Here is a 24126-nt window from a genome sequence, read left to right on the forward strand (position 1 = left end):
TCATTTTCGACATCCCCCACCCATTTCCCACCCAGGAAGCTATTTTTCCCGCATTGCACCGAGCCCAGGCCCGGATTGGCAATATAACCAACCGGGCATTTTCCCGCTGGGCCGCTGTCACTTGGGCCGCCCGATCATCTGGCCGCTTGCCAGCTGCTGCGGCCACTGTTGCTCCTGCCGCCGGCCCTCTGCCGGCACGGCGGTGATAGTTTCAAGTTCCTCCCGCATTGCAGGGAGATAAGCCGCCACGCCCCCCCACGCACCCCATCCTCGCCTTAGCATGAGACCCCCTCCCCCCCGCAGCCACTCAGAGTGTCGCACCCGCTTGCCTGCTCTCTCTGTTCGCAGGACCTGTGATGAGGTCACAGGAGGGAAGGAGTCAGGGGTCAAATGATCAGGATCCTTTGTCCATACCCCTGACATGTCACCCCTGACTCCGCCCCTCCTGTGACCTCATCACAGGTCCTGTGCGCTCAGCCTTGCCTCTTGGTGTCTGCAAGACTCTGCTTTGCTGTTGTCATGGTGCTGGTTGAGGTAAGTATGTGTGGGGTCAGGATTTACAGTGTGGATGTAGCAGAGCCGTGTGTGTATGAGGTGTACGGAGCGGAGCTGTGTGTGTATGAAGTGTACGGAGCGGAGCTGTGTGTATGAGGTGAACGGAGCGGAGCCGTGTGTACAAGGTGAATGGAGCGGAGCCGTGTGTACGAGGTGTACGGAGCGGAGCCGTGTGTACGAGGTGTATGGAGCGGAGCCGTGTGTACGAGGTGTACGGAGCGGAGCCGCACGTGTACGAGGTGTACGGAGCGGAGCCCTGTGTGTACGAGGTGTACGGAGAGGAGCTGCGCGTGTACGAGGTGTACGGAGCGGAGCCGCGCGTGTACGAGGTGTACGGAGCGGAGCCGCGCGTGTACGAGGTTTACGGAGAGGAGCCGCACGTGTACGAGGTGTATGGAGAGGAGCCGCGTGTGTACAAGGTGTGTGGAGCGGAGCCGTGTGTACGAGGTGTACGGAGCGGAGCCGTGTGTATGAGGTGTACGGAGAGGAGCCACGCATGTACGGAGAGGAGCCGTGTGTACGAGGTGTACGGAGAGGAGCCACACGTGTACGGAGAGGAGCCGTGTGTACGAGGTGTATGGAGAGAAGCCACACGTGTACGGAGAGGAGCCACGCGTGTACGAGGTGTACGGAGAGGAGCCGCGCGTGTACGAGGTGTACGGAGAGGAGCCGCGCGTGTACGAGGTGTACGGAGAGGAGCCGCACGTGTACGAGGTGTACGGAGAGGAGCCGCGCGTGTATGAGGTGGACGGAGTGGAGCCATATGTGTACGGGATGTACGGAGCGGAGCCATGTGTGTACGGAATGTACGGAGCGGAGCCGTGTGTGTACGGAATGTACGGAGCGGAGCCATATGTGTACGGGATGTACGGAGCGGAGCCAAGTGTGTACAAAGCATACAAAGCGGGCTTTTGCCACGGACACAGGAGTACACGGCGGAGCCTCGAGGAGCATTTTAAAACACACACATGACGTTCCACCTGAAGTGATGTACTGGAAGCTGACCGGAAATGAGATAATTTCTTGAGGAGATTGTGACGGAACCAGGAATGCTTCAGATCCATCACCGTGTCCTCCGACAGCGCAGATAGCAGGATGACCTTGGAATCGGGGATGCCGACCATGTGAGCGGATCATGATAGGTCCTGCACCGGGAGGCTCAGGTGGGCACTACAATGTGAGCCGGGCTGCTATAGTATCTTTATAGAATCTTTCTTTATTTCTTTCTTTCTCTGTTCTTTCTTTCTCATTCTCTGTTCTGTCTTTCCCTCGTTTTCTTTCTCTCTCTGTTCTTTCTTTCTCTCTCTAATCTTTCTTTTTTCTTTCTCTGTTCTTTGTTTCCCCTCTTTCTTTCATTTTCTCTCCTCTCTGTCTCTCTGTTCTTTCTTTCTTTTCTTTACTTCTTTCTTTCTCTCTCTGTTCTTTCTTTCTTTCCCCTCTTTCTTTCTCTCTCTGTTCTTTCTCTGTCTCTCACTGTTCTTTCTCTGTCTCTCACTGTTCTTTCTTTCTTTCCTCTCTCTCTGTTTTCTCTCTTCCTTAGTGCCAGTCAGTTTGCCCATAATGCCAGCCACTGTGCCCTCAGTACCAGTCAGTGTGATCAGCAGTGCTAAATGGGTGCGATTAGGTGTGGACATGGGTGTGACTAGTTGCGAAAATGGGTGTGGCCGGGTGTGGCCAAAATTTGCAGCGGCGCGCGCCGCAGTCTTTGTCCATCTTTCCCTTCTTCAAAAGTTGGGAGGTATGATAGGGGCAGCTATGACCAGGGGGGTCTGGTTGCCCAATGGATAGCAGTTCTGCCAGGAATTCTGTAATTGTGCATACAAAAGGGGACAGAGATTTGGGAGGAGTACTGTACCTAAAAGCAATAAATAGGACTGAGCTGAAATACTGGGCACAGCTGTGACTACATGTTATATAGTCGTGTTAATCTCCTCTCACTTCTTGTAAACTACAAGTGTACAAAGATATTATGTAGTCACCATGTGACTAGTGGGCCTGTGTAACTTCAAATGCCAGGGCTGAATTTTAGTCCCAGTCCGGCCCTGACTGAGCCGCCACGCCCCCCCTTGCACCGACATCATCCTCGCCCTCCCAGATAGAACCACCGCAGCCTGTAATGATGTGGCTGTGCTGTGTGTTCTGTGCGCACAGGACCTGTGAGAGGGGAGGAGTCAGGGGTCACATGATCAGGGGCCTCCGTGTCTGTCTGCACTCTGCAGGACTCTGCTGTGCTGGTTGTCATGGTGCTGGATGAGGTAAAGTTTCTGTGTGGGGTCAGGAGGGGTTTGCAGTGTGGATATAGCAGAGCTGTGTGTGTACAAGGTGTGCGGAGCAGTGCTCTGTGTGTACGAGATGTACGGAGCAGAGCCATGTGTGTACGAGGTGTAAGGAGCAGAGCCACATTTAACGAGGTGTACGGAGAGGAGCCGTGTGTGTATGAGGTGTACGGAGCAGGGCCGCACGTGTACGAGGTGTGTGGAGCGGAGCCGCGTGTGTACGAGGTGTATGGAGTGGAGACGTGTGTATGAGTTGTGCAGAGCATAGCCGCGCATGTACGAGGCCACGTGTGTATGAGGTGTACGGAGCAGAGCCACGTGTGTACGAGGTGTACGGAGCCACGTGTGTATGAGGTGTACAGAGCGAAGCCACGTGTGTATGGAGCGGAGCCGTGTGTGTACGAGGTGTACGGTGCGGAGCCGCGTGTGTTTGAGGTGTACAGAGCCATGTGTGTATGAGGTGTACAGAGCGAAGCCACGTGTGTATGGGTCAAACTGAGTGGAGTGTATGGGGCGTACGGAGCGGAGTCGCATGTGTATGGAGCAGAGCCGCGTGTGCTCGAGGTGTACGTAGCGGAGCCGCGCATGTACGAGGTGTACGGAGCAGAGCCGCATGTGTATGAAGTGTACGGAGCGGAGCAGCGTGTGTACGAGGTGTACGGAGCGGAGCCGCGTGTCTACGAGGTGTACGTAGCCACGTGTGTGTGAGGTGTATAGAGCAAAGCCATGTGTGTATGGAGCGGAGCTGCGTGTGTGCGAGGTGTACAGAGCGGAGCCGCGTGTCTACGAGGTGTACGGAGCCACGTGTGTATGAGGTGTACAGAGCGAAGCCATGTGTGTATGGAGCGGAGCCGTGTGTGTATGTGGTGCGGAGCGGAACCGTTTGTGTACGAGGTGTACGGAGTGGAGCCGCATGTGTACGAGGTGTACGGAGCTATGTGTGTATGAGGTGTACAGAGCGAAGCCACGTGTGTATGGGGCCTACGGAGCGGAGTCTTTCTTTCTTTTGCTCTCCCTCTGTTCTTTTTTTCTGTCCCCTCTTTCTTTCTCTCTCTGTTCTTTATTTCCCCTCTTTCTTTCTCTCTCTGTTCTTTCTTTCTATCTGTTCTCTCTGTTCTTTCTTTCCCCTCTTTCATTCTTTCTTTTCCCTCTTTCTTTCTCTGTTCTTTTTTCTGTCCCCTCTTTCTCTCTCTGCTCTTTCTTTATTTCTCTTTATTTCTTTTTCTCTGTTCTTTCTTTCCCCTCTTTCTCTCTGTTCTTTATTTCCCTCTCTTTCTTTATTTTTCTCTCTCTGTTCTTTCTTTCTCTCTGTTCTTTCTTTCCCATCTTTTTTTCTTTCTATTTATTTCCCCTTTCTTTCTATTTCTTTCCCCTCTTTCTTTCTCTTTCTTTCTTTCTTTCTTTCTTTCTTTCTCTCTCTTCTTTCTTTCCCCTCTTTCTTTCTCTGTTTGTTCTTTCTTTCCCCTCTTTCTTTCGTTCTCCCTGTTTTTTTCTGTCCCATCTTTCTTTCTCTCTGTTCTTTTTCTTTCTTTCTTTCTTTTTTCTTTCTTTCTTTTTTTCTTTCTTTCTCTGTTCTTTCTTTCTCCTTTCTTTCTCTCTCTGTTCTTTCTTTCACTCTCTGTTCTTTCTTTTTATCTGTTCTCTCTCTGTTCTTTCTTTCCCCTCTTTCTTTCTTTCACCTCTTTCTTTCTCTCTCTCTCTGTTCTTTTCTTCTGTCCCCTCTTTCTTTCTCTCTGTGTTCTTTCTTTCTCTCTGTTCTTTCTTTAACCTTTCTTTCTCTCTCTCTGTTCTTTCTTTTGCTCTCTGTTCTTTCTTTCTTTCTTTCCCCTCTTTCTTTCTCTCTCTGCATTCTTTCTTTCACTCTCTGTTCATTCTTTCTTTCCCCTCTTTCTTTCTCTCTCTGTTCTTTCTTCTTTCTCTCTCTGTCCTTTCTTCTCTCGCTGTTCTTCCTCTCTCTCTCACTCTGCTTTCTTTCTCTCTGTTTTCTTTTTTCTCTCTCTCTGTTTTCTTTCTTTTCCTCAGTACCTGTCAGTGAGCCCACAGTACTAGCCACTGTGCCCATAATGCCAGCCACTGTGCCCTCAGTATCTGTCAGTGAGCCCACAGTACCAGTCACTGTGCCTATAATGCCAGCCACTGTGCCCTCAGTACCAGTCAGTGTGATCACCAGTGCTAAATGGGTGCGGTTAGGTGTGGACATGAGTGTGACTAGTTGTGAAATGGGTGTGGTTTGGGGTGTGGCCTAAAATTTGCCGCATCCTTTGTCCCTCTTTCCCTTCTTCAAAAGTTGGGAGGTATGGCTGTGACCTGGCAGTGACCACCCTGCACTTCCTCATTCTAGCTGCAAATTTGTACAGGGCAGTCACTGTGTCGCTCTATGCGCCATGCTGGGCCTTCTGGTGCCACAGAGGCCAGTGCCATCACTGTGATTGCTGGTGCAGCTGCTCCTCCTGCTGATCCTGAGTTCTTGATCTCTCTCTCTGATCCTTAACTGATCTTTCCTAATCCACCCTAATACCTCTCTCCACCTTCCCCTTTTTCCCCATCAACCCCTCTTCACCCCTCCCCCTACCCCCTTCTGTTGCTCCCCTCCTCCCCTTCTCAGTACTTTATCGCTTGTTTTTTGGCAGTTTTTTCTTTTTCATGCATCCTGTAACCGCCAAGCACTGATCTGTGACTTTTTTGTCCCTGTCAATTTTCTTCCCTCTTTTGTACCATCTCCGTGCGTTCACCTAGCAGCCGTCGAGCGTTGATCAGTGACGCAAATCAATGGTCCTCACTCGTGCTTGCTGCTTTCCACAACTTTTTTTCACTAACTATCCCCCCCACATTTTGCACAACTCTGTCTGTGCCCTACAGTCGCTGATCAGACGTACAGCATTGATTAGCACCTGTGCTCATCTTTGGAAAGGACTTTTTTATTCCTATTTTCTTATCTCCTTTTTGAACTACATCCATGCATGCATTCTACAGCAGTCGAGCGCTGGTCAGTGACGAACTTCACTGACTGACCCCCGGTTGTTGCTTTTTTTCGGCTAAAAAAATCAAGTAAAAAAATCATTTAGATTAGTTGATAGGATTAGATTAGTTAGGGACAGTAAAAATATGCCCTAGTAATCATCGTTCACTACAGTCCCCTGCGTGATGTGCCGCTAGCTGGGGGCCCCTGGGGGAGCGGGGGCCCTAGGCAGCTGCTTGGTCTGCCTGCCCGTAACGCTGGCCCTGCTTCCACTTCCCCACTGCAGTCAGCTGAGTGTCTAGGAGCTAACTTAGCTCCACTTGAGCCCCGAGGAACTCCGGATGTTTAGCAGTCGGCTGCTCCATATCTGAACCTTGGATGCTGGGGGAGTCCTCTACTGCCACCCCACACTCCGGGTCACCACCGCTCACCATCTTTCTGGTTCATTCCCCCTTGCTCCTCCGTGGGGGGGTTTGTTTTTCTTCTTGTTCCCACCATACCAGATCAGGAGGCAGACCTCCCTGGCTGATGCACATGTCCTAGTAGTATAGTAGTATTAGCAGTGGGCGGGCATGATTTCCCTGCCCTCCCAAGTCCCGCCCATGACGACACGATTTTCTCTTCCCCCGCGCCATAGGTCACAATAATGGCGGTAATTCACAATTTAATAAAGTCTCTGGCACACAGGACCCGGCAACCCCGGGCGCCACAATCCTCTTCGTGATGCCAAAATAGAGCGCACGCCAGGGATGTGGGCATACTCAGTACTGGGCCAGTTCTTAAGGGGATATGTCATGGCAGCTGTGAACCAGTTCATGGCCCTGGGGGACCAATGAAAATGATTTTAATTAAAGGGGAATAAAGTTTATATATTAGAATTCTTGATGCCACCTGTGCTACTCGGCAAGTAAGGTGTTAGCTGATGCTGCAGATTCAGTCCAATGGAGTAGTTGTTGATGCAGCAGAGTTGGTACAGCTCTCCACAGGCAGAGCTATTTCCCCAGGGCAGTTATGGTGTGATACATGGTAATGATGGTGGTTGTAGTGGAGGGCAAGTGACACAGTAATAAATTGGAGGACTCAGCAGTGTGCAGTCTTCACAGGTTTTACTCACAGTTCAGATGTTACAATCCCCAGCCGGGGTGCTGTGTCCTTAGGTTCCGTGGTCCAGACAGCTCTCAGGTAAATTGGAGTACACCATGTCAGAACCCCCTTTAGATGTTCCTTTCCTGGCCGTATCACTGCGCTGGCTACCACCTCTCCTTCCCTGCGTCTTCACACACAGTGTTCCAAGCCAACAGACTCGGATCTTGTCGGATGACGTTGGTCAGGCCCCTGGATTATATATGTTTGCCTCTTCGGTGAACATTTATGGATGTGGCTGTAGCACTTGCAATGTCCACCACCTCTAGTTTCATAGCTGAGTCCTTAGTTTCTGCACTAGTTTTGGGGCCGGTCCCCTAACTGCGACCTGGTCCCTCCACCGACCACGGTGGTGGATGCGGGCCCCATGGATGGATCTCTCACTATCCGTGCCCCTAAGATCTCTTCTTCCTTTCCACCTCTGGACCCTGTCTCTCTCTTTCATCCTTCTTCACATCTGTAGTCTGGGGCCAAGCTGCTCTCAGCTTCAGCCCCCATAGACTGTCCCTCTGGTCTCACGGACCACTGCATACCACTCTCTGACTCCTCTCCTTCTCTACTTTCACCACCCACACCCTCTACTTAACTACCCCCTGACCAGATGGGGACTAGTGTTAGGTGCTGATGTGTGAGTCCTGGCAATGCCCCTTCCTTACCTGAGAGCAGAGTACCACACCTGTGGATGAAGTGCAGTATCCTGTGGTGACTAAGACCGCAGGGGCGCCACATGTGTGTGTTGTGTGTACAGCATATACAGTTTGTGAGTGTGTATGTGGTGCGTATGACATATACAGTGTGCATGTGTCGTGCATACGGCGTATACAGTGTGTGTGTGGTGTGTACAGCGTATACAGTGTGTGTGTGGTACGTACAGCATATACAGTGTGTGGTGTGTACGGCTTATACAGTGTGTGGTGCATACGGCGTATACAGTGTGTGTGTGGTGCATACGGCGTATACTGTGTATGTGGTGCGTATGGCGTATACAGAATCATCGAAGGATGCTCTGGCTCTTCATTCACCACCCAGAACCTTGGAGGAGGCTATGACTCAAGCCATCCGGATGGATCAGAGATGATGGGAGAGAGATTTCATGCAACAAGAGGCTCCTTTACTTCCGGTTAATCCCGACATGACGCCAAGTTCTGAGCCCATAGAGGTGGGGGCCACCACCTTCAAGGAAAGGGAGCGGAGATGACGATGGGAAGAAAAATGTTGCTTCTACTGTGGGAGATCGGGACATTTTAAGAAGGACTGTCCCTCCTGTCCTCCGATTGCCAAGATGTCGGGAAGCGCCTAAGTCTGGGTAACTACAGAGGAGGTTACCCAGATTCTCAGGTACCTTTTTCCTCATTTGTTAAATTACTGTTGGAAGAGGAACTTGGTGTTGAGAACTGCTTTACTCTCACTTCTTCATTCGTGGACTGTGGTCATCCTTGAACTTGATTGACTCTAATTTGGTGCCAAATGTAGATTAGGGACAGTTAGGTTGGAAACTCCCATTAATATTCTTGCCATTGATGAAACACCGCTCACTAAGAATGCTGTTAAATTCATCTCCGAGGAATTTATCCTCAAGGTGGGGTCCTTACATCAGGAACGCATTTCATGTTTTGTCCTGGACAATCTTCCTGCAGGACTGGTGTTGGGGTTTCCCTGGTTACAATTACACAACACGATCATTGACTGGGAGTCTTGGGAAATTGTGAAATGGGATGCCAATTGTTCTGAAGGTTGCCGTGTTACTGAATCTGTGTCATCCGTCTGTCTGGAGGGTATTCCGGAGTACTTGAAGGATTTTGGGGATGTATTCTCTGAAAAGGAGGCTGAGGTTCTACCAACACACCGCCCATTTGATTGTACTGTTAACCTTGTCCCGGAGGCCAAATTGCCCAAAGCCCATTTGCACAACCTCTCTGGCTCAGAGTCGGCCGCTATGAAGGAGTATATCTCTGAAAGCCTTCGTAAAGGTCACACTTGTCCTTCTGTTTCTCCTGTGGTTGCTGGGTTCTTTTTTCGTAAAGAAAAAAGATGGTGGTTTATGCCCATGCCTCGATTTTTGAGAATTAAATAAAATTACCGTGAGGAACACTTACCCCCTTCCACTTATTCCTGATTTATACAGTCAATTGTCTGGGGCCAGGTGGTTTTCTAAGTTGGAGTATATAATCTGATCCGTATGCGGGAATTGAATGAGTGGAAAACTGCATTTCTCACCTCTGAGGGGTTGTTTGAGAATTTGGTTATGCCCTTTGGTCTTACTAATGCACCTGCAGTTTTCCAGAATTTTATTAACCATGTTTTTTCTGATTTCATTGGGCATTTGCAGTAATAGGGAAAAACAACAAGGAAATAGGGTTTCCAGGAGCAACACATGTGGAGGGGTAGAAACAAATTCTTAAAGGATAAACTTATCCGGTTAGTAGACTTCCAGGTGGTGATTCAACTGTGTTGAGTGGTGACTGTGAAAGCCATCAGCGAAGGCTTGTCCCGGTGGAGTGCTGATGGAAATGAGGAATCAGTGGAGTCTGTATGGCGACAGTTTGTCTGTGGTACCCTACACAGGGTTCTGACTCCAGGCTTGTGGTTGCGTGTAAAGTGTGGGCTGCAACGCAGTTCAGACCCACTGTGGCTCGGCAGATATGGACCGGGGAGTCAGGACACAGTTCACCGTCACGTACCCATCCTTCCTCTGGAGCAGTATGAGCATGGCACAAGCAGGACCACAGTGTTTGGCGCCCTGGTAAGAGAAAGCCCGCGGAGGCACTCAAAGTCTCTGTCCACAGTCCCTGCGGGTGGTCGAGGGTATTCCCAAGCAAGGGCCTGCGCTGCTCTCGTGCTGCGGGGACAGATCACTTACGTACCCCTGGTGTGTGCTGTCCCTTCCCACCAAGTCTGCCCGCTTCTGTGCACGCTCCACTCTCCCCGAGCTAACCATGCTCCCTGCTGCTGGGTGCAAATGTCAGTCCGGTTGTTTTAGCTTTCCCCCGGACAACAGAGGAGACAGTTCCGGACCCGGCACCAGAAAGGTACCCCCAGTCCGATCCTGCTTACAGCTGCAACATGTGCAGAGTGGAATTCCACCATGTCAGCATATCGCATATCAACCTGTTAACTGGCATGGACAAAGACCTCTGATACAAGTCTATGACCTGAGGGGTGCAAACGGTGGAAGTAAGCACACAGCATCCCTGCTTTCTGCAACAGCTCACCCAGGCCAGGATAATGGTGGAGAAAAAGGCTGTACCACCAGGTTGAGGACATGAGCCATGCCCACCAGGTTCGCACTGTTATCAGACACGGCCTTCCCTGGATGCAGGTTCAGCGGAGACATCCATTTCTCAAACTCGGCCTGGAGAGCTGTCCACAACTCTTCAGCTACATGATTGCGATCTCCAAGGCATATCAATCTTAACACTGCCTGATTACGGTGAGCCCTGGCTGCGCAGTATGGAGGTGGTGGGGATTCACTGTGCATTGTTGGAATGTGTATCTCATTAAGGCGGTTTAGGGCACAGGTGGAGGACGTAGAGGAGGTGGAGGAGGCAGAAGCAGTGGAGGAAATGTCAAATATAGAGGTTTGTCCTGGAAGCCTTGGGGATTACAAGACTTGTGGAGCAGCGCCTGCCACTAGAGTCACCCTTTGTCAGCTTTGTCATGTGTAGGAGGAAACAATCTTTTACGTGACCACAACTGCGGGACCAAGCTAAAAAATTTTGGGCATCAGTGCAGATTTCCTTCGGTTCCACTGCCCTATGATTTTTGGAGGTGCTGTCCTCTCTCTTTTTTTCAGCATATTGCATGATTTGTCCTTTTTGTTCTTTGGATGTGTATTCCTCCCATTTGGCACAGGTGATTTTAATTAGCAGGAGACTGCAAAGTAAGGGGTCTAGTCCATTTTTGCTCTCACTGAAGAGCTTGATGGAGGTGAGTTTAAGTGCTCCTTACATTTGGTGTTGATGCTGTGTGACGACCATTGTTGCTGTGGTTTTGTGCTGGTGGGGCAATGTGGTCTGGAGTCATGGGGACTCTGTTTTGCAGCATGGGTGCTGTGATAGACCAGGCCATCTGCCCTACTGCTGCATTGCCGCTGTGGCGGTGGTCGGCGTGCAGCTCAGCTCCGTGGGAGCGATGGGGACTCCTTTGATTTGGTGTTGGTGCTGTGAGGCAGTCATTGTTGCTGTGGTTTTGTGCTGGTGGAGCTGTGCAGTCTGGAGACTCCGGGCCGTCTGCCCTGCCGGTGCATTGCCACTGTGGCTGTGGTCGGTGCACGGCTCCACTCTGATAGGGCAGCAGGAGCCACTATGAGGTTTGCCGTGACGTGGCAGTGGGTTTCATACAGTCTGATTAGAATGTTAAACTATGAATCTCATGTTCAGTTTTATATATTTCTGTCTAGCGGCATTAGATAATTGTATGATTTTTGGAGATGTTGTCCTCTCTCTTTTTTCAGCATATTACAGAAGAAAGAATTGTTTGAGTGTAGATGAGGCCTGTATAACAAAGAAGATATGCTCCAAACAATTTTAAAATTAGTTCTCCCCTACTGTATGACGTTAGTAACACAATAAATATTTTTGGACCTGTGGATGAGGCCTGTATAACATAGACTAGATACTACAAACAATTACAAATTGACATCTCCCCTAGTGTAGAACGTTAGTAACAGAAGAAATGTTTTTTAAGACTTTGTAAGATAGACTAGATGCTACAAACAATTTGAAAGTGAGATGTCTCCTACTGTATGACGTTAGTAACAGGAGAATTTTTTTGGCCTGTAGATGAGGCCTGTATTACATAGACTAGATGCTACAAACAATTTGAAAGTGAGATGTCCCCTTATCACGTGTACCTGTCCTGTGTGACACGACCCATAGGTCGGTAACTGAAACAACAAGACAAAAGGGGAACACCAGGGAAACAGTTACAACGGTGGGCCCTGCAATAGGGAACGGGGACGTGGAGACCTCCTGAACTCCCCTGAGGCAATGTTCCTGAACACTCCTAACGTTCCCTATACAGGCTCTTCACCTGTCACCGACCAGGATACCTGAATCCCTCACTAGCCTATGCTCCTATCCCTTACTAGGGAACTAGATCGTGCGGACACTGGTCCCACCGCTGCACTAATACACACGAAGGAAAATACACCGAACGGGGGAAAATAACAAAACACTTATCTTTCTCTGCTGCAGTCACCGGGCAGCAGATTTCATCACTGGATTAGCTTTCAGCAGTGGCTCGACACCTCAGAGCCAGCTGCTACCTTCACCATCTTTCTCTGCTGCAAACACCGGGCAGCAGAGTTCAGCACCAGATCAGCTTTCAGCAGTGGCTATACACCTCAGAGCCAGCTGCTAACTTCACCGTGGTTGGAATCCACCAAGGACCTGCTATAACCAACCCCAGCTGATACACCAGGTGACCTTATATAGCAAAGGAGGAGTGGACACCATCAGCCGAGAAACCAAAGACATGTAATAACCGCAGTGACCACCGGGGGCAAAAAGTAAAGCAAAGAAAACTATCAGACATGTAATAACACCTGCAATGCAAATGGAGATTCAGTGGCACTTGTGTATGAGTGTAATTCCAGCAGCAAACACTAAGACACCTGTCACAAGGGTGTCAAAGAAATAAGGTAAAATAACTAATAATATTAGTGTGTGCTTGGAACACTCAAAGAAGAGGGAAATCTAAATTGGGTGGTTATAGAAAAAAAAAAAAAAAAACCTCTTATAAGTGCTCTTTATGTAGCTGGATAATAGCGAGAAAATAGCAATTAGTAATAGTCAATTGTAAGACCTCAGAAGAAGTGCTTAAGGGAAAAAGAATATATATAGATGCTGGTGGCAATCTTAGTTCCAACCTGAACAATCACAAACTAAAAAGGCATGAGTGAGGGTAAAAACCTGGACTCACTGAACAGGTTATATACTGCAGGGTAATTCTCCCTTGATAGCAGCTTAAAAAAAAAAAAAAAAAAAAAGTCAAAGTCAAATTGCAGCCTGTGAACGGCTGTGCAGAGTAGCCGCAATAGTAAATGCACAAGTCAGAGAGCGGTACCTGTAAAGATAATGCGATGCGAAGTCCTCACTCCAGTAAGCGGTGCAAGTTAAAATAGTGCTTTTTGCTCCAGCGCTTGGAAAAGGAGGGGGGTTTGTACACTGGGGTATAGACGAGTTACAGGGGCTGCCCCGGCCGGTGGCAGCCTCCTGTCAGTGTACCTCCAGCTGTGGAGAAGACGTGAGCGGCCTCTCGTGCTCCCGGCGTCTGTGAGCTGCTCCAGGTATACAGGACCTTCGTGATGTGAGTCAGCACATGACCACGTCAGTTTCACTTGCTGGTGGTTGCGACGGGGACCAATGGACTTTCCAACATGTTTCAAAGACTAACTGTCTTCTTCCTCAGGGATGGTCCCCCCACCACAGGAGGATTATTTAAGCAGTCCCGCCGCTTAGGCAAGTTTAACCCAATTAACTTAATAGGTTAAGTTTGAAACATGTTGGAAAGTCCATTGGTCCCCGTCGCAACCACCAGCAAGTGAAACTGACGTGGTCATGTGCTGACTCACATCACGAAGGTCCTGTATACCTGGAGCAGCTCACAGACGCCGGGAGCACGAGAGGCCGCTCACGTCTTCTCCACAGCTGGAGGTACACTGACAGGAGGCTGCCACCAGCCGGGGCAGCCCCTGTAACTCGTCTATACCCCAGTGTGCAAACCCCCTCCTTTTCCAAGCGCTGGAGCAAAAAGCGCTATTTTAACTTGCACCGCTTACTGGAGTGAGGACTTCGCATCGCATTATCTTTACAGGTACCGCTCTCTGACTTGTGCATTTACTATTGCGGCTACTCTGCACAGCCGTTCACAGGCTGCAATTTGACTTTGACTTTTTTTTTTTTTTTTTTTTTAAACTGCTATCAGGGAGAATTACCCTGCAGTATATAACCTGTTCAGTGAGTCCAGGTTTTTACCCTCACTCATGCCTTTTTAGTTTGTGATTGTTCAGGTTGGAACTAAGATTGGCACCAGCATCTATATATATTCTTTTTCCCTTAAGCACTTCTTCTGAGGTCTTACAATTGACTATTACTAATTGCTATTTTCTCGCTATTATCCAGCTACATAAAGAGCACTTATAAGAGGTTTTTTGTTTTTTTTTCTCTATAACCACCCAATTTAGATTTCCCTCTTCTTTGAGTGTTCCAAGCGCACACTAATATTATTAGTTATGTAATAACACCTGTGGCCACCGGGGCGCAAAAACCCATATTAAAGCCCCAAAGGCCTGAAAGGAAAAAAAAGGTTTATATGAGGGAATCCAGAATCTGACACAGATCCAAGAATTGGACTGTGACACCCCTACTGTATAACGTTAGTAATTTAAGAAATTTTTTTGGGCCTGTGGATGAGGCCTCTTTAACATAGACTAGATGCTACAAACAGTTTGAAAGTGAGATGTCCCCTACTGTATGATGTTAGTAACAGAATAATTGTTTTTGGCCTGTAGAGGAGGCCTGTATTACATTGACTAGATGCCACAAACAATTTAAAAGTGAAATGTCCCCTACTGTTTGTCGTTAGTAACACAAGAAATATTTTTGGGCCTGTGGATGAGGCTTGTATAATATAGACTATATACTACAAACAATTTGAAAGTGAGATGTACCCTACTGTATGACGCTAGTAACAGAAGAAATATTTTTGGGCCTGTGGTTGAAGCCTGTATAACGTAGACTAGATAAAACAAACAATTTTAAAGTGCGATGTTTCCGACTGTACAATGTTAGTAATTGATCACATATTTTTTAGCGTTGGTGATGCCGGTATAACCTAGAAGATATGCTGCAAATAGTTTCAAAATCCAATTTAGTCTGCTGTATCACATTTGTAAAATCCCCAATTTTTTTTTTTGTGTGTGCAACATCTCTGCACACACAACAATTTCACCCCCATACAATTACAATGTGGGATATGGTGGGCTGTATCAAGTTTAGCAACAATTTTTTTTTTTAAATGTGCGTGAGGTTTGAAGATAGCTTAATTTCAACCCCAAAAAATAAGAATTGCTTCATGGGATACGGCGGGCTGTATCATGTTTAGCAACAGAAAAAATATTTCTTTTTAATGTGCATGAGGTCTGAAGTCAGCTTCATATCACCGCCAGAAAATTACAGCGTGGGATACGGTGGGCTGTATCATGTTTACCAACAGAAAAAAATATTATTTTTTTTAGTGTGCATGAGCTATGCAGACTGTGGAATTTCTCTGCAACTAAATAACAAGGTGAAATATGGCATGGTGACTCAGTAGCAACTGCCCCCCCATTTTTTTTTCATGAACAACAGCTCAATTCACAGAACAATGACACAACACCACTAAATGACAAAGTGGTATGTAGCATGCTGTTTCACATTTACCTAGTGAAAAAATAAGATTTAGAATGGTATACTCGTGCATGGAGCACAATAGAAGCAGTGCACAATACACGTATAAAATGAGCCCTGCTGTCTTTGTCTGTGGACAAAAGTAATGTCAGAAAAAAAGATTCACTAGTAGGATTTTTTATGGATTAAAACGTGCGCTGCCAGACCATCACTCCTCACAAATTGTGTGCTTAATATATTTATTTCCCAACGCGTTTCGAGGTCATAAAACCTCTTCCTCAGGGGATGACATGTACAGGCAGGTAAAGACATTGCCGGTTTTATACATACACAATTCAAATATTGGCGCCAAGAGTCACATGTTGGGAAGGGGATAAAGGTCAGAGGTCATCAGTATAAATGTTAAAAGCTTAGTACATCCGACAAAATTAATTCATTTGGTGTGTTTCCAGGTAAATGATTGAAAAGAAAAAGAGAGAGTGAAGAAAAAATAAAGGAGAAATAAAAAATGAAGAAAGCGCTAAACGAACCCGCAGAAAAGGAACAAAAAGAAGTGATGGCCGCTGTATAATCCGCTACTCCAAGTGAGCAGAGGATATGTTGCCGAGAGAAAAAGAAAAAGAATAAATGAAAGTCTTTATGTGAAAATATATGATATTAATAAGAATAAAAAATGATGTGAATATTATTAGAAATGGATATGTTAAAATCTTTATTAGTATATAAAATACAGTAAAAATTGGATAATAAAAAATATATGAATAAAAAATATATGGATAAAAAATATATATACATATATGAATAAAAACGAGTCTGACCCAATGCAAAAATAAGAAGCTAATAAAAACAGAGTTTCTTAATATTAAAGAAAGAGATGGTGTATGCATGTCTGATAAACCTATTAGAATCGCTAGAGAAAGGACGTTTCTATAGACAGTCCCGAGGTCAGAGGCACACAAAAGAGGGAGTCGATTCAAAGAGGGAAATATGCCCAGAGGATCAGAAGGAGAAAGATCGCGTCCAGAGGAAGAAGGGAGAAAAGAAGGAACAGGAGAGTCCCACACCTTGGAAGCGTGAAACAAGGGCAATAAAATTATACATGCAGTAACTTATACACAATAAAACTACAGATGATAAGACCAGAAATAGTAAAAGACGCATGACAAGTTCAGAGAGCGGTAGCCAGAGTTGAACATGAAAACGCAATCTTAAAAATATGTTGCACATAAAAATAAATAAGAATAAACTTTATTAAACTGAATATCTATTTAAAAAAATTATTCAGACCAGGAGATGAGCCGTCAATTTATCTTTACAGGAAAACTTCAGTGATTTCGTTAAGACCATTAGGTCTTAAAGTATTCAGCCTATAAATCCAAAAAACTTCCTTTCTGTTAAGTGACCCCATTCTGTCAGTAATATTATTCGGAATAAGCCACACAGGACACTAGCTAGCTAAAGTACCTGACTTAGGCCGGGGTCAGACATGCAAGAAACTCGCACGAGTCTCGCATGTCAATACCCGGCACTGCCGCCGGGACTCGAGAGCGGCGGAGCGTGCAGCTGCATAGAAATACATGCAGCCGCACGCTCCTCTCCCGAGTTCCGGCAGCAGTGCTGGGTATTGATGTGCATGACTCGTCCGAGTTTCTCACAAGTCTAACCCCGGCCTAAGAGACGACCGCCTAGCTAGCTACCTAAAATCTAGCTGCTAACACTGCCAGCATCAGGAGCAGATTCTCTGTGCTGTTACTGTGTCTAAAGGGCGCTAAAACAAGATGTCCGCTCTTTATATGGAGAGGGACATATGATTTCAACAGCCAATGACACAAGCTGTTGTGTCAGGACATTGTGGATGTTTCCTGCGCCCTGATTGGCTAGCCGCAATGTGCACCACACAAAGTTAGAAAAAAAATAAATTACAGTTCACAAGCACGCTGCTCCTCTGAGCTCTGCAAAACCCCTCCCACGCTCATGATACACCACCATTATCATAGCCAAATTGCTGAAAATACTTTAGTGGCAACGTAAATATTTTCTCGCACTTTTTACCGAATGTTACTGATTTTTTTCTGATTTGATAAAATTTTGCTCGTGTTTCTGATCACGAATCCGAATGTGCCATATTCGTGCTGAATTTATGTTTGGCGATCGTTTTCCGACCAAATTCGCTCATTACTAGTTACAAATGCTGATGGAAAATACTGACAAAATACTGAGGTAAAAGATTCACCAAATACTCAATGTGTGCAAGTGGCCTCATATGTGGAGAATACAAAAGGTATGGCCTTTGTAAGAAGGGAAGGGAAAAATGAAATCCTAACAATGAAAAATCGCTTGGTCTTTAAGGAGCTAATACACTTCAACAATGCTATAATTATTGAATGTTAATAGGATTACAGCATATTTTTGTATATGCTATGCTAGTTATGATGCTGTAAATATTTTTTTTAACTGTTACTGTGATATTTTTTTGATAGCTACAAATATGTTTCCACTAGATGGCAGTGTTGGTTAAATCTTGCTAATTCAATCTGAACTGTACCTTGCAATAGAAAGATAATATATTATTACTCGGTTACATCCACTCACACCAATTTATCATCAATCGGGGGGGGGGGGGGTTATGTATTCGTATTTTGCACCTGTGCTACCTTGATCATATACCACTGTCTACAGAACTCAAGCTTTAATCCCTTTGGGACCATCCAACATTTTGTTTTTGTGTTTTTTCCCCCCTCCCCTTCTTTCAAGAGCCGTAGCTTTTTCTTTTTCTAACAATACAGCCATATGAGAGCTTTTTTTTTTTTTTTTTTTTGGATGAGTCGTACTTTTCAATGCCACCATTCATTTTGTTATCTACTGAAAAACAGGAAACATTTTCCAAGTGGAATGAAATTGTGAAACAACTGCAATACCACTGTTGTTTTTCGTATTGTATTTTTACGGCTTTCATTTTGTAGTAAAAAGCACTTGGCAGCATAATTCTCTTTTCTTGTTCAGTACGATTATAGTGATACCAAATGTGTATAATGTTTTTTATATTTTTTAATGGTGAAAAAAATCCAAAATTTGTAAAAAATAAATTGTGTCTCCATTTTCTGTGATGGGTAACTTTTTTATTTTTCTGTCGATGGAGCTATGTGTGGGCTTAATTTTGTTGTGCGCAGAACTGACATTTTTGTTGATACCATTTTAGGGTACATACAGTACCTTGAAAAATTATTCTTACCTTGTGATCTTTTATACATTTTTCAAGTTACACCCACAAACTTAAATGTTTTTTATTAGTATTTTATGTGATATAATAACACCAAGTATAAAGTATTTGTGAATAGAGATAGGCAGACCCTGGGATGTTCAGGTCCAGCGGGATAGGCTGAACAGTTAAACAAAGTTTGAGTTTGGGTACCAGAACAGTACCTGGACTCAAGCTTGAACCCAGACCCCATTCACTTGAATGGGTACCCAACCATCCAGTGTTTGCCACGCTGTGATGTGCATGACAGCGCGGCAAACACAGCTTCTGATTGGTGGTAAAATCATTACCGTCGGTCAGACAACCGCGGTTCCCACGCTGCAGCAGCTCATTCACCAGTGGTTCTCAGACTGGACGGTTGCATCTTGGCACTATCCAGGTTGAAAACTATTAAACCCCAGACATGGATTACAGCGTGGCACAGAAAGTTGGACAGCTGAGTGATATTGTTTTTTTAATTACAAATGTAATTTATTTATTTTTCCATATGTGAAAATCAGTGATGCAACACTGATAGTAAAAACAGATGCACTGACCAAACACTAATGAAACTCAAATCCAGAAAACAGATTGTACTTTTTTGCGTATGTGAATAACCAAGAACATCTGAATTAGCCCTTATCAAGGAAAGGCTGGATCTACAAATTTAGTGTGTGAAGCGGTTCCAGTAAAAAACATAAATAAACAGATATATAAAACTGTATGCTTTTTCCTTATTAGAGTATGTGCACATGACGTTATTTAGACACCGTCACAGCCAATAAGTTTTATCATACCATAGAAGAAAAGCAGGACAAGGGCACAGCTGTATGACCTCAGGTTAATGAAGCTGCACACACATCAAGGAATACGGGTGCCACTTCCAAGGAAAAAAAAAGACGAAAAAAAAAAACCTGTGTATCCATAAAGAAGAAAGCGGATAGGCACAATCTGTCCCGTGCAAAAAATCCTTTACTGTGGCATGATGTTACCAACAGCAGGCAGATAAAACAATGGAGCAAATACAGACGACAATCGTTTAGCGCTTACATTGCGCTTCAACAAAGAATGTGCATATGTGGCGCCCCTGAGGGTTCAGTCGCCACAGAGGTACTGCACCTCATCCAGAGGTGTGGTATTCTGCTCTCAGGTAAGGAGGGGCCACCACACAGAACTCACACACTTGCATCCAACACCAGACCTTTCAAAGCTCGGGAGGATCTAGGTAGAGGGTGTGGGTGGAGAAAGCAGCAGGGGGAGCTGAAGAAAGTGATAGATGGAAGGAAAGTGTAGATGGTGCTGAGGACTTGAGCAGTGAGGAGCTCAGCCCTGGACCAGCAGACAGTGGAAAGAGACAAAGGAAAGACAGAAGAACAGAAAAATAAGCTTCAGTGGAAGAGAGAAAGAAGGGGTCCTAGGGGCACGGGTAGTGAGGAATCCACCCGTGGGGCCCGCATCCATGCCGACCGTAGTAGGGTGGAGGGACCAGGTTGCAGTAGGGGACTGGCCCCAGACTATTGGAGAAACTAAGGACTCAGCTAGCTAACTGGAGGTTGCAGTATCTGCATGGGCTGCAGTCACATCCAACACATTCACTGAAAAGGCAGCCAGATAGGATCCAGGGGACCTAGAGCACGTCGCCCGACAAGATCCGAGGCTGCTGGGGGTTCTCACACGGTGTACCCCAAAATTACCTGGGAGATGGCTGGACCACCGACCCTGTGGACACAGCACCCTAGCTGGAGATTGTAACATCAGAACTGTGAGTAAAACCTGTGAAGAATGCACACTGCTGTGTCCTCCAATTTATTTACTGCATCAGTTGCCCTGCACTACAACCACCATCACCATCATTTTACACTATTACTGTCCTGGGGCTTAGCTCTACCTGTGGAGAGCTGTAACAACTCTGCTGCATCACCATCAGCCCCAGCGGTCTCCTCAAACAGAGTCGGCTAACATCTCCTATTTGCCGAGTACCACAGGTGGCGTCACGAATCATCTCTTATAAATGCTATTTCCCCTTAAATCATCATTTTTCATTGGACGCCCAGGGCCACGGACCGGGTCACTGCTGTCGTGACACATCCCCTTAAGAACCGGCCTGGTACCGAGTATCCCCAAGGCCCTGGCGGGTGCTCCACATGTCACTTCTTTTAAGTACTTCAAGGTAAAAGAAATATGAGAAAGAACATGTAATGTCGTTTTGACATTACTGTTGATTATGTTCATTTTATTGGTCGGTTTTGCGGATTATTTCAGGAACCTGCCTTGTGCATATACCCTTAGAAATATTGTGCTCAGTGATTAGTATTTTTGTGAACCTGAATCATCACACATTTACTCTACATATATCTTTTTTTTCATGTAACGGAGATATGGAAGAGTCCCCCAACGCAGTAGACTCAACTCATATGTGTAACTTACCATAAAAGTTCTGAGCGTGCCATTCACACAAGTATATTTTTGGTTGGTATGCTGTCCACATGTCAGACAAACAATCCACGACAGCACACAAACCAGTGCAAGTGAAAGGGCTAGGTCACATCAATGAATTGTCAGCATGTATAAAAACTCAACATGTGCTATTCTGATTTGTTTAACTCAATGTGTGCGAAAAGGAATGGACGCCATATGGACTTTATTTGTATGGCATCTGTTTTTAATGGATCCATTTACATGATTACATAGGAAGCTGTATAAAACGGAGGTCATTCAGATGTAATTTAGGTGTGAAAACGGGCATAGGCAACACCATACGGATAAAAAAAATAATTCCTTTATCCCTGCATGAAAAACTGACAATTGCTTTCATGTGACCTTCTGAACCTGACCTAACTCACAGTTGTATGTGGCTCATAAAAGGATGGAGACCTTTGCCCTTAGGAAACATATTGTCATTGCACCTTTACTAGGTCAGCATATTTGCACATCACATAGATAACTTGACCAAAACTCTGCTGTTTATACTCTAGATTTACTATCGGTACTTTGCATTGAGATAAACATTTTTCCTTCCCTTACCTTCAAGTTTAACAAATAAATTGCATTCTTAATGGACTAGATACAACAGCACCACTAAGCTTTTATTTATGTAAAGTAATTAACTGGGGAAGTTGTAACTGAGGTTTTGTGAAAGAAAATAAGCAATGGCATTGTAAGCATGCAGCGCTAATTGGAACCATCACACTGAGTTTACTTAAGTAAATAATTATGCAATGGAATTAAAATTCATATCTACTGTGTACTTTGTTGCAGACGTGCCTTCTTTTACAAAAATAAAACTAGCTCTTTGCCTCAATAATCCTTGCCAACATGACACTTATGCCTGGTTTCCATTAATAATAGAGATACATATGACTATGAATCTATTTAATTAAGTTCTACAAAATATACTGTAGCGACAGAGCCCATACGATCAGGTAAACCCTTGTTACAAATCACTGATAAAGATTTGCTCCACAAGGCTGTGCAGTGCAGGAACAATGAATTCTTAAAGAGAGATTATTTAAAAAAAAATCAGGTTCAGTAATAAAAGAGAATGTAACCTGGATTCTGGCAAGCACCCCTGCTTCTTGTTGCTTTTATCTGAAGACTAAGTAATTTCCCCTGACCTAAATAATTTTTGGCAAATTTGTTACATTAGGTGGACTAAAGGCCAGCCATGCACCTATATCCAGTAATTGTAGATCTAAGGTTGTTTCCTCAATTAGTTTTTGGTTAGTTTTTGATGCTGCGTATTTTCACGGATCAAAATCTGCATATTATTGCAAATACTATATTTATAGAAATCTTGTGCCCACTGGGCTTTTCTAGCACTGTGTAAGCTGTCGTGCAGTGCATTTTTCTAAATCTGCAACATGTTATTTTCTCTGGTGGGTACACTGAGTTTTATCTATGGATTTTCCCAGTAGAATTGCATTAGATGAGGAAAATCTGCAGGTAAATGATAATGAATTTTAGGTGTATCACCACTGCAGAAATGCACTAAAAATGCATGTATCCATACATGACTGTATCAGTAAAGTTTTATCAAAGCCAAATACCAGGAAATACCAAAAACCAAGGACCTTTATTTAAAAAATTACATACCAAAAAGAGAAAAAGTGCAGAGTCAAAAACGCGATAAAAATGCATGTAAAAAAAAGCTCTAAAAAATGCAATGATAAATGATGAAATGCCAATAACCTTATAAATGTAATAGCTGCAGAAATGCTGCAGAAAATCGTCACCATCAAAAATCGGCACCATCACCAAATACTCATCGTGGGAACTTATCCTTAGATAAGAGTCATACGACTGTATAACTCGAACGAGGATCGCAATGCAATGCTTGGCATGAGTCGGCTCTCCTGATCCGAGCGTTACAGCACGTATTTCTATACAGCTGTCACGCTCGGGTCGGGAGAGCTGCTGACCATTCCGAGTTTTACGGCAGCCTCACTCTTCCCTCAGACAGTGGACTCATAGCATTTAGTCTGTAAATGACTGGCTGTTGAGATGAATAGTACTCTACACAGAGAGGCCTGCCATTTCCTATAGCTGCTTCCACTATTAAAGAGAAGCTATAATCAGAAAATGACCTATTGTTTAAATCTGGGTTTTTTTTGCTTGTACGGTAATGTATTTTTGAAAATGTTTGGATTTTTTTTTTTCAAATCATGAAAAACAAAATTAGTAATCTTGCAATTTCCATAGTGGCCACTAGCTTTTTTTTAGAATAATAATTCGTGTCCTTTCATGAGAAGACTCCATGTAATCAAGGAAAGGATTAGGAGAGCTAACACCTCAATGCACAGCTGATAAGGCTTCTTTCTCGTGTCAGTGTTTAAATGTGTATCTGAAACATTGGTACCATATGTCATCAGTGTTTTGCATCAGTGTATTATCCATTTTTACCATCAGTGTGTCATCAGAATTTTCATGGATGGATAAAGAAATAAATAAATTAAAATGTTAAATATGTGCAGCACACTGATACTGTATATGTTTATCATAGACCCATAGACTTGTATTGACCCTTTGCATCCATAGATTATAATGAGTACGTGTTGTATCCGTGAAAAAAACGACAATGTCATGGCTGACCCTGCTCCCGCACCCTTAGCGGTGACCTTTGCAGCATCCTCATTTTATGCTTCTATTTAATTATTATACAAAGTGAGGGCCATTATACAGTGTGTGGACCATCATGCTGTGTCGAGGGATGTATGGGAGCCATCACATTTTGTTGAGGGTTGTGTGGGGGCCATCATACTGTGTGGAGGGCTATGTATGGAAGGCCACTATACTGTACTGAGGGCCATCATACTGTATGGAGGGCTGTGTGTGACCATTATATTGTGTCAAGGGATGTGGTGGCATCACAATAGAAGGGAGGACTATGCTGCCTCATCATACTGTGTGTGGGGAACAAGGGGCTATCATACCGTGTTGGGGTCACTGTTAGAGAGTCATACTGTGCAGATATATCACATTTTGCAGGGAGGGTACTGTAGGTCATCATTCTGTGCATGTGAAGGGTACTAAAAACTCTTATGCCGAAAACACATGGTAATAATAATC

The 24126-nt window shown here is 45.1% G+C and overlaps 1 long non-coding RNA gene across 1 annotated transcript in view; it reads left to right on the forward strand.

The window, feature by feature from the left end:
- The window catches only part of LOC141087784 (uncharacterized), a 129788-nt gene extending 113743 nt beyond the window's left edge, over positions 1–16045 (forward strand). Inside the window, exon 3 of the long non-coding RNA XR_012231721.1 lies at positions 15776–16045. This is a non-coding gene — a long non-coding RNA (uncharacterized lncRNA). The remainder of the gene's footprint in view (positions 1–15775) is intronic.
- The last annotated feature ends 8081 nt before the right edge of the window (positions 16046–24126 follow it).

The sequence above is a fragment of the Dendrobates tinctorius genome, unplaced genomic scaffold (assembly GCF_039654945.1).
Source record: "Dendrobates tinctorius isolate UK_male_01 unplaced genomic scaffold, ASM3965494v1 ptg000035l, whole genome shotgun sequence".
Classification (NCBI taxonomy): Eukaryota; Metazoa; Chordata; class Amphibia; order Anura; family Dendrobatidae; genus Dendrobates; species Dendrobates tinctorius.